Source organism: Ambystoma mexicanum, chromosome 2q (assembly GCF_040938575.1).
Source record: "Ambystoma mexicanum isolate Mex_15411 chromosome 2q, UKY_AmexF1_1, whole genome shotgun sequence".
Taxonomy (NCBI): domain Eukaryota; kingdom Metazoa; phylum Chordata; class Amphibia; order Caudata; family Ambystomatidae; genus Ambystoma; species Ambystoma mexicanum.
Window position 1 is genome coordinate 53,911,126 of NC_090924.1, and position 11,551 is coordinate 53,922,676.

Consider the following 11,551-nt stretch of genomic DNA (forward strand, 5'->3'; position numbering starts at 1 on the left):
TGATTTAGCATGGGGGTGGGGGCAGCCGTTGGTCCATGGGGATAGAGCTGCAGGTGGCGGAGGCGGGACTGCATGTCTGTAACAAAATGTAACAGTTTGCCGGCGCCACCTGACCACTGCTGCTGTTTTGAATTGTGCACAGAATGTTCCAACAGCAGGGAGTGCAGAGCAGCAGCAGGGGAGGCAGACAGCGTGTGGACTCACTCTGGACGGAGATGTTGGTCATTATGTTTATAGTCTCCTCTTCTCTGGAAGATGTCTTACCAGAGATGTCCATGCTCTGCAGGATATTTTTAACCATGCCAATAGCGATTGCAAGCGCAGAGAAGAGAATAAGTACATTAAGGCGTGTGAAAAACTAAATGCGCTCTACCAAGACATGGGAAGCGTCTAAGTGAATTGGCGCTTCTGGCAATTGAAAAATCTACTGTGTATAATTTAGACTTTTCAAAACCGATAGAAGCATTTGCAAAGACAAAGGCGAAATGAGGCAGTGTATTCCTATAACATGTGAGGGTTGGCACTGACAATTTATTTACTTCTGTCAATATGTAGAAGGAAACAACCCTGCCCTCATCCAAGTATTGAAGGCACTACACCCCCTCTCTAACTAATCATAAAACATTAATACAAAAACATTTCTAAAGTACAAAAAAAGGTAAAAATCCCCATTTTGCAAAACTGATATGTATACATAAGTATAAGAATAACAATTTGATGTGCATTTTTCGAAATTTGAGACAGCACTTCTTTCTTTTTCTGTTTATAGTTAATGAAGGTTTTGATACTTCAACTGAACTTTGAAAGAACAAACATTTTCCCTCATCTCGTTTACCCCTAAGGAATGTCCTGTATTTATTGTACACCATTAGGACAGAAACATGTTGGGCTGTGTTGTGTATAGAACACAGATTCGATTATTAGTCTCTAATTGTGTAAAGACCTAAGATCTTTAAGATTCAATGATTGTTTAGGGCTATATATGGTTTTGGTGCCATATGTAAGTGCCGTTGTGACTCTTTTTATATTGTACATATGCGTACTATGTATTGCATTGTTTTTGTTTTATATTTTTGTATACCTATCACATCAAAGTATTGATATCAGTTTTGCAAAATGTGGACTTTTACCTTCTTTTGTACTTGAGAGAATCTTTTTGCATTCATGGTTTATTATTAGTTAGAGAGAGAGTATACTGCCTTGAATACTTGGGTGAGGGGTTGTATCCTTCTATATATTTACATAATTATGTCCAGGTAGTAGGAAATACTGGCTAGTTCTGGCCATATCCTGGTTTCCCAGTTTTTGATATTATAATTTATTTACTCCTAACATTTCACTTTCTTTTTTTATTTATGTGTTGGACTGACATTACCTTGCTTATTGTAAATGTGTTTCATCTGCTACAAATATTTCACATTTGTTCTTCATTGCTAATTGTATGACCAATTGTGCACCAAGGTCCCCAGTCTTTCAATCCACTATTGCCCCTACTCTAAAAGGCCCATTGGCGAGATATGCACAGTATCAATCCCATCCGCACTGTTTATTTGAACTCAAGAACATTTATCAGATTACCCCTTTTTCATTCAGCACTAATTCCATAGAGGCACTTGCTAGTAAGAATCCTGGTTTGAGCAGACCCTAACCCTGTGAGGGTCCTTCGATTATCCTGGTGCCTTTGCATAAACCTCTGTTACAGCAGACTATGTGATACTAGTTGGGTTCCATCTGTTAGGGCCCCCAGGATGCCCTGCCAGGAATCCCATGTAAAATGCAACAATTAGCTCAGCAGCCACACATTGTTTCCTTGAGTGAGTGGGATAGGGATGCAACCATGTATGGCAATGGCTGTGGCTTGCCTCTGACCACCAGGAATATAGTTGCCAGAGCCAGATCTTACCTGTTTGTTAATGGTGTCTGGGATTAAGCCTGAATACACATCAGAGCGAATGCCATGATTTGGTGGACACCACAATGTTTGAATGAAAGCCTCCCTCTGATTGGGGCATGGGATTCTCCCCAGCCCCAATTTCTTTGAAAAGTGAAGCGCCTGCTCCATTGCTTTGTAACACCTGTATACACCATCCCAAAGGCTTCTCATGAGGAGGCCCTGCATGACCCTGCACATTTCCAAGTCTCTCCCTAATGGCTAATCTCCATCCTGGTCCCTGCTATGTTGAATCTGCAGTTACCAGAGGGAGACCCTGGTGTGGTGCCTTCTTCTCTTGGTCCATCTGGACCAGCGCAGATGCATTCCTTGAACAGCACTGTATCGGAGCAGCAGGGGCTCTATAGCAGTCACCCCAATTACCAGCAGAGAGATCCTCGGGCCCATCGAAACGTCCCCGCTGCAAGATCGGAAGACACAGCCATAGGGCAAAGTTTACTGTCTTCTGAGTGTGTGTCACCCTGATTTAATCAGGAGTGATGTCACAGAACCAAGTTCCATCCCCGAAACCTATCGGGTATGCAATTTGGCCAGTTTAGATGAAACATATATGTATTCTTTTTTTTTTAAACACAATTTATTGGCATTTCATTATACTTGCCACATTAGGCAGTGAGTGGCAAGTAGGCGAGCAAAGCATTTAGGTAGATGCAGTGTCATATACCAAAACATAACAAAACATAACAATTATGGGGCTCTTGGGATTGTGGGCTTCCCTGTAGCTTGCAGTTTCATGCGCCACCCTGTGGTCGGGTTTGTGTGGCAATCTGTGTAGGGTAGTTGCTGACTAACTGAATTACAGTCAGCTGCCCCCTCTTGCATTGGTACAGTTGCTTCTCGTGGAGAAATGTTTTCTTTATCTTAACCTTTAATTTTAACTTTAACTTTATAGCCCCTAGCATGCTATCCCTATCCCCCCTCCCCCCAACTGTGAGTTGCATCCAAAGTGTTTCGAGTTGAAAGTCCCTGCCAGGCCTGCTTCATGTCGCAGGCTTGGGGTGCCTCTGCCCGGTTGACCTGGCGTCCAGTGGATGATAAGTTCTGGCGTTATGGGGTAGAGGTCCTGAGGTGCTAGTCTGAGCCAGTTCGTGTAGGCAACTGTGACCCCCCTTAGGTGTACTGCTCTATGAGGTCGTTCAATTTAGCGACTCTGGAGGGGTTAGAGGTTTGTCTTTTGGCCATGGCCGCCAGTTCGAGTCTGCATGTTTTCGCTAGTAGTTCTGCGCGATTCGATTGTGAGGGGGTGGTCTTGGCTTTCCAGTGAATAATTCGTGTTTTTCTTGCCGTGAATAGGATTATACCGACGAGTCTGTGAGGTAATGAATCTTCGTGCCAGTCATCTACCCCTACTCCCAGTAGCATTCCCTAGGGCGTGAATGTGACTGTGGCTCCGTCTATTCTCTCTATCTGATGGTGGACTCCCTTCCAGTACTGGATGAGTTTAGGGCATTGCCATGGGATGTGTCCTATCGTGCCGTGGGATCCACAGTCACTCCAGCATTTGTTTGTGTGTGCGATTCCCATCTGAAAAAGTGTTGTGGGGGTGTATTATATCCGTTGCATAATTTTGTATTGGATCTCTCTCTCTTCTTGAGGTTAACAGATATCAGGGGTATGGCAGTGTAGCAATCTAAGATATCCGAGATCTCGATCGGGAGCCCATGTCTTGAAACATATATGTATTCTGTAGTGGTAAGTTCTACTATTGCTTTGCCATGTCTGGTGGCTCCTCCTTGGACCTCCTCTACATGTAACAAATACAACGTAGCAGGGACACAGGGAAACTATTGACTCCTGGCACATTATATGTCCTCACGTGAAAGGTAACTCTGGATTGGGCAGAATGTGTCTTCCCAGCCTTGGGAACCTGGATAGTTACCAGGCTCAGTGCACTGTTTCAAGACAATCGGAATGAGCACGGAGGTGCTGTGTGTTCCCTATGTTGCTCTCTCTGATCACATAAGCCTGAGAGAGTGCATTAAGTTGTTAACTCTTGAGCAATCCTTGTATCTTTCCACCTCTGGTTCGATGGGAACGGCTTCTCTCTGTCTACCTTGAGTGAATAGTTATTGTCCTGCTCTTCTAGGTCACGTGTGTTGAGACCACAAAATTGTGCTCTCTTGCTTGTAATTATGAGGATTTTAACCTGCAGTCTTGAATGTGGCTTATTGTCTTGGTAACTGGAACTTTCCGTCTCCACTCGTCCTTAGCTGAGGGAGCACAGGGTCTGCGTTGGAGGCTATTGTCTGCCTGCCTCTGGCTGCAGCGATCTGTCAGCCCCTCCATGTACTCGAAGTCTGTCTCCTCTTCCTCATTCACTGCAGTATCCCATAGCTTCCATGTTTGTTCTCATGGCTTCCCATGTTAGTGGCAATCAAGCATGTGCAAGCTAGGTATACGTATTCTTAGCATCATGAGGTTTCGCTTTAGAAAAGGATATAGAGATGTGTATGAACGTATGTAAGTGTATCCGTCCTGTACCTGCGTGAGTCATACGCATGTGCTTCATGTCTACATGCAATAAACTAATGTTTGTTCCTGTAACTTCGTGATTGGATGCCTATGTACTTCATGTCTATGTGCAACTTTGTCGTGAGGTTTGTGATGACATCACTGACTTCTCTATTCACGGTCAATCGGCTTGTTCAATCGATGACAACTCCATCTGCTCCATGTCGTCAATTGGGTATGGTTTGAATGGCTGTCTGAGAGAGTAAGGTTTCTCCCATCTACGATACATCGATGATGGCGATCAAGGGCCTAAGAGTGATGTGCATCTGTAATTTCTCTGTCTTCGTAATGAGAGTCGTGTGGGTTCATGAGGGCCATGCTTGGACCTCCGTCTTCAGCTCACCCACAAGGAGCCTTGCATAACTCGGTCACAACGATGACCACAATGATAAAGTGTACCTAGACCACTTTTACTGACAGAGTCTGGAGCAAGTAGTTACAAAGCCTGATCCAAGATAAAGACATGACAACACCAGTACGGCACTCTCATTTCCCCTGAAATCCCACTGTATTTGACATCAGATGCCACTGCTGTGTTGCCCTGTGCATCCACATCGAAATTCATCACCACTGGGACTGCCTGCACTGCATCCACCACCAGAAGTGAGAAAGTGCTCCACTGCATCCTAGTACAGATTAACATTTGCCTTTGACTCTGTCACCACCTGTCAGTGGTGGAACTGGAACTTACAGGCCCAGCAGACAATCACTATCAGGCCTTCAAACAAAATGTGGACATCTTTCGGGCACCATCAAGTAAGTCACAATGGACGCCAAAGGACATTAATGTTGTGGTTAATGTAGAATCAATTCTTTTCCTAAGGAGGTGGTAGAGTGACATTGGCTGGAGCTCAATGGGTGAGGCGGTGAAAGGGCAGCACTATCTGGTGTGCAAAGGGAGAATAAAAATAGATGTTTGCCCTAGTGGTGGCATAGACTGCAGTAGATCGAGGGGTTGGCTCTTGTGGCAGGTGCTGGGAGATGATGTAGCTGAATCAGGCAGGGGAGGGGTGATGGCTGCTTGGCAGATAATATCAGTTCTTGGGGCTGATGGCATAGAAATAGCAACCAAACTAAATTCTAACTCACATCTTATAAAAGTGGAACAAATATTACACTCAATTAAACACGAGGAGGCACATATTGTAGTCACACTATTTCACACTGCTTAACTTTGTCCCAATGTGTGAATAATAGACGTTATTGTACCATTTGATAAGCAACACTCCGTATTAATATAGTGTGTCTCATGATCATCATGTTGCCTTCAACCTCAATGTTCCCCGAAATTACTTTACCTCATGGACCCACCTGGATAAGTGCATCTGGCCTTTGGTCTTCGCTCAGGAGCAGCCTTTCCCAGTGGCTTTACCCGGCATCCCTTTGACTCGTGATTCATCAATCAGGAGTTCCTTAGCATCTGCCAATCATACTGTTCACTGAGGCAGGGAGCCAGCGCAGGTGTCTCCCCGCTCCCGACTTCCGGGATATTGGTCACATGGCTTTAAAGGCCCATGCTCGGGTGACTACACACCATTGTGCCAACCCCCACTGCCTCCATGACAATGAGGACTGGAGTTGCGTCATGATAAAGGCAGTTCATCGTTAAACAAAGAGGTCAAACTGATCCCAGGTGGTGACCATGCCCAAATATCAAGTATACAGTTACTTTAAGGCTACATATGCTGTGACTATTATAGAGCCAGCTAGGAACATAGCTCCTGTGTCTGGCAACTGATTGTCCCTCTGAGAAATGGGAAGCAGGCGGTTGACATGTTGGCCAAACAAAAACATACAAATAGAAACAGGACTATCACAGCTCACTGGCAGCCATGATGTCAACAGTAGAGCAGACAGGCCGAGGAGGGGGACACCACCACCACCGCTGGGAAAGATGGCTATGTCATCTACATGCAGTGGCCAGGACTATAGGTTTAGGACTCCTGCAGATGATGTTCCTTTCAGGCAATGCCTTCCCTTGTCTCAATCCCCTCTACGCCCATCATTTTAGCTCATACATGGTAGCAAAATTAATGATGAAATGAATGGCTGCCCAAAGGAATTTGCAGTGATTAAAACATATTGTCTCAATCATCTGTATCCATCACATTTAGGTTTTCCAGCAAATGTGCCAAAGTGCTGATATAATTTTAGTGCCCACTGTCTCTGGTGTTTTTGCTTAAGCTTTGGAGACCCCAGGAGGAGATATTTTTGGGAGGCAGATGAAAAGGGGTTAAAAGCTCATGGAATAAACCGGTAATGGATTTATTTATTGTATGGTGATATAATTGTTCTGTATGTGTGTAATCTGGACACTAACCTCCAGCATAGTTAAAAGGTGCAACCTCGTTGGGCAGATTTTGTGGTCTCTGAATTAAATGGGTGACATCTGAGATATTCCCACTAAAATAAACACATACTGGAATGCTACTACTATATTTCTTTTTTATTTAAATCCTGAAAGCATTAGGTTTCAGGGGTTTAAATCTGTTTAGCTCAGGAAAGGCTTTCGTTAAATAATTCTTAATTTGCTTGTTTCCCTTGACAGCAAGAATGACAGATGGATGGAGTTTCCCATTTCTCTTTTTCAGATCCTCAAATATAAAGCCCTGCAATGATAATGAAGGCCTTAAATAGCCTTAAATTCTAGGTTTTGTAAGCAACTCCAATCTTCCCACCTGAGTCCTAATTTACTGTGGGGGTATCAGGAGTGTAAGGATGAATATAATGATTAGACCAGATGCTCTGGGTGAGTTTGTTGCCCTTGGCCTTTAGTGTCTGCTTACTCAAGCTCATTATGCACTGCATTGACCGAATATAAATATGCCAAGTTTTGAAGTGGCTGGAATACATCCCCCCTGATTAATATGGGGTTCAAGGGTCATACAAACTTAATTGAAAGATAATCTATCCAAGCAATGGTACTTGGAAATGAAAATGAGAAACGGTTGCACAGCAAACTACCCTCCACTTTGAATTTCGCAATCTGGAGGTCCCCGTTACGAGAGGTCGTTTTGACTTTCAAATGATAAGGTTTGGACGGATTGTAGGCTTAGACAGCTAAATCGATTTATTTTAAAGGGCTCTTACTCGTCAACATCGAGGATTACAGAAGAAGCATGTTATTAGTACAGTGTCACTGAATTCCAAGTGATCTTTACGTAGTTTTCATTTTCTTCCCCGCGTAAAACCGCGAGCATTGTCGAGCATATTGTACATGCAGCCGGTGATCATAGAAATAGTTCTGCTAGAAACCCATTGGTGAGAACGTCCTCAATGTCAGGGGTGTTGCTAGGTCTAGAAAAGATCTGGGGCTACGCTAATGTCGGGACTGTCAGGACTTGGGGCTATCTGGCCTTTTGGCTGTAGCCCCTGAGCTTCTATCTGGGGCTAGAACCAAAACACCCTGGGCTTTAGCCCACTCAGCCCGCCCCCTAGTAACGCCTCTCCTCAATGCTTTTCCATACTCTTTCACAATCCGCTGATCTGGAGGTCCCAGTCGCGAACACAACTATTGTCTCTGGATAAACCAACATTATGTAAAGTTCTCTACTGCGAACAAATGAAAGCTAAATTTGCTTCTTGGCTGTAACACACGTAGGAGGTCGAGAATCACGTTTCATATCTCTGTGTCATCTCAGGGGGGCATGCACATTTGAATACGAGTCCTGTATGAGCACAACAGCCCAAACCCCCATGCAAATCCCCTTCAAGCAAGAGGACAATCAGCAACCGGAGACAGGTTTTTCTGCTTCATTGGCTTCCTCAGTGAGATTCCGCTGTCTCTCTAGGCACAGAGTACAAGAGGTCCATGTCTTCTTGCCGCCTACCTAAGGGTGTAGGCCCAAGTGTTTCAAAATTAGCCAACCATGCGAGCGGTCCTCTGCTGAAAAAGAACAGACACTAAAACAGCTTGTTTAATGGGTTGTACCCCACTCAGGAAGTAATCAGTAATGCTGTTGCTCTCCTTAACATGCCAGAGGAGAATACCCATTTGCATATCAGTCTGATCCCACCTGTAAAGTCAGACCAACATTCCAGACCAATATTGTAATTGAGGACCTCCTACGCAGGTTTAAAATTGACAACCTGGAACACTATGCTGCTAGGAACTACCCAGCCCTGGGGAAAAAAAAACTCGATAGGAAGAAACACAGACACCAGGGTAATGAAAGTACTTCATTAAAGGCATTGTGTGTGGTTTTGTTTTTGTGTGTGTGTGTTTTCATATGGCCTAGTCCATCCAGCCCACCACGGGTCTGTCTGAATGGAATGTCAAAGAAAGAAAAAATAGGAAAGAACTCGCCTACCCAAGAATGGACTGGGCAGGGGAGAAAAGAATTCAGGGATGATTTAAAAAAAGGGTCAGTTAAAAGGCAGTTAGGAAATAAACGGGGAGAGAGAGAGACAACAAGAAATTCACTGCCTGAAGGGCCACTGCCTCGAGTTGCCCCCCAGGGCACAGAGACATTAATGCACCAGGCGGCGCATGTGGGGATCCTCCACAGAGTAATCTGTGAAGCCGAGCTGCTTGGCAGGGGTAGCTCGGCCGCCCATGGGTCTTGGCTGGTGTCGTCCTGCCTGAGGGCCAGTTTGGACAGGTGCAGGAAGATTCAAGGGCATGTGCAGTGTACGTTGGGTGGCCCGGGTCAAAGACAAAGAACAGCCCAGTTTGTGCCGCCCGAACCGGGCCACCCGGCCATGACCCAGTCGGCATACCTCGTGGCCACGGCACACGGCTGTGATTGCAGTGGAGTCCCCATGGCACAGGGGACATTGCCTGATGGCAAGATGGTGGCTGCGGGCCACAGCTGTGATTCAGGCAGCCCTCACGCCAACAACGCCACCAAGAAGGTAGCTATGGGTGTGGTCTTGAGCATAGGTGGGTCCCTAGTCTATGGCGCCCACCCTGAAAATGGATAAAGACAGCGGGTCTCGGCAGTGAAGAGGGTGAGCCCCCAAGCGTGCAGAGAGCTACCCAAGAACATTCAACAGCACTGGCTACACAGTGAGTGTGGATGACCCCACGTGGTAGATGGGGTCACCAAGAAGAATAAGTAGTGGGCCAGACCCCAGTTACATCAGGGGCCAAGACCTCATTCAGCAAGTCAGCCAGCCACGAGAGACAGCCCCCAAAGAACTATGAATGGATGACTGACTGCAGCAGTCACTCCCGTTGTGATATAGTATTTATATCTATTATATGTGTTATATATGTTGTTGGTCATTGTTTGTATTTAGGTGGATTGGTGTATGTTTATTTAACAATGTCATATATGTTATGTAGTATATTAGATATGTATGCATAGTAGTACATTTTAAGTAGGGGTCAGTAGAATAGGGCTTAGTAATAGGGGGGATTGTAAGTAGATGTAGAATATTAGGAATATAAGAAAGTGGTTAGAGGGGAGGTACCCTGGTGTGAGGTAGTGGGAGGACGCAGAGGCCTGCTTGAGGCCGCCTATGGAGATGGGACAATATACGCAGAGCATCCTCTGGCCTCACACTCCAGGTGGGTGGCACCTGGAGTTAGGGAAGGGGTCTGTTCCATGGGACACACCATAAGGGTCCCCATTAAGTTAGTACCCGTGACAGGAGGGTGATAGGAAGGGGATAAGGAAAAGTTACAAAGTGAATAAGTGTTTTATAAATAAATAGGGGTCCCCGTTGGGATCCCTATAAAATCCACTCTGGTGTTTGTGTCCAGTTAGTAGTCTAAGAACTCAGGGTGTAACCCATCTCCTGTTAACATCAATTGTATTTTGAGGTGCAGCACCCCTCATTACTGGCTGGCCTGGGAGGTGAACACTGTTGCTTGGACCAGGGTCCCAAAACTGGGGTTACACTCGGTGAAGGAGAAGCACCGGAGTAGGGTGATGGAGACACATGATAAACATTGAAAGGCCCAGAGAATGCTGACATGCAGATTGGGGGAAAGGAAGCAGTAGAAAGTGAAAGTAAGCCAGCGGTAAGGAGGAAAAGCACTTAATGTCTCACACTAACCCCACTAGCAGTAGCTAGGGCGAGTGACAGTGCTGTCATGGAGCAGGTGGGACAGAGAGAAAATGGCCGGGTGCTGTAGTCCTGTAAACCCACCTACAAATTATTTTTTATATTTTTTATATGCATTTTAGTTTATTATAAAACTTCTCACAAAAGAATAAGAATCCCCCAAAATCCCCTCAATTTGGACAGGCACTCTTAGGAGAGGGAAGAATGAATGTGTATGTTTTTTAAACTTGTTTCCTTCCTCACCCTAACAAGTGACTCTGTAATCAGTCAAATACACCCTCAGTGATTAGGGGGGAGATGGTAGGTCTGGCCTTTTAGGTTTATGCATTCTCTAATGAAGTCAATCATGGCAATAGTAAGACCTACACGCTCACCTCTTAGAGCCATTGACCACCTATTCAGCAGCAGATAAGGATTCTGCGTTTTTGATTAATTTGGGTAGGTGCTTTGATCTCAATTCCGTTTAGGCCTCACATACAGTCAGAAGATGTTTCATTGTTTCCAGTGATCCTACTTACCTACAGAATCGACACATCAGCGATATTGTGTGGCCTTTTGACCTAGCTGCCGTAATCTCCATAGTTGGTAGGAGATTGAATCTGATTCTCATCACCCAGGTTTTGTATTCCATAGCTGGGAATCTCTTTATGTAGTGCTGGGACTGGCGCTGTGCTTTCTCCTCAAGCCCCAGCTGTTTTTAAAGTTTGTATTGATGACCTTCCTCCCCAGTCTATAGCCAATCTCGTTCTGAATTTTTGTTGTTGTTTTGTCTGGATTGGACGATAACTCTTCCGGAGAGGCCTCAATTGTGTTAAGGAGCTTTCTGCAAGATCCTTCCCACATTAAAGACTAAAATGTTATCTCGTTTTTGCTAATTCGGCTTGTATCACTTGGAAGCAGACGGCCGGGTTCGGTGATATGTATTTCCTATAGAGGCATAGAGCTTTCCGGTCCACTGCTGCCCCTAATGAAATAAGACCCAGCTCTTGGCCATCCGAGAACACGCTTCCAAAACTTCCCTTCGAGTAGTGGTCACACACACAGATTTCCTGGCGGAGAATAGTGAGATCGGCCAGA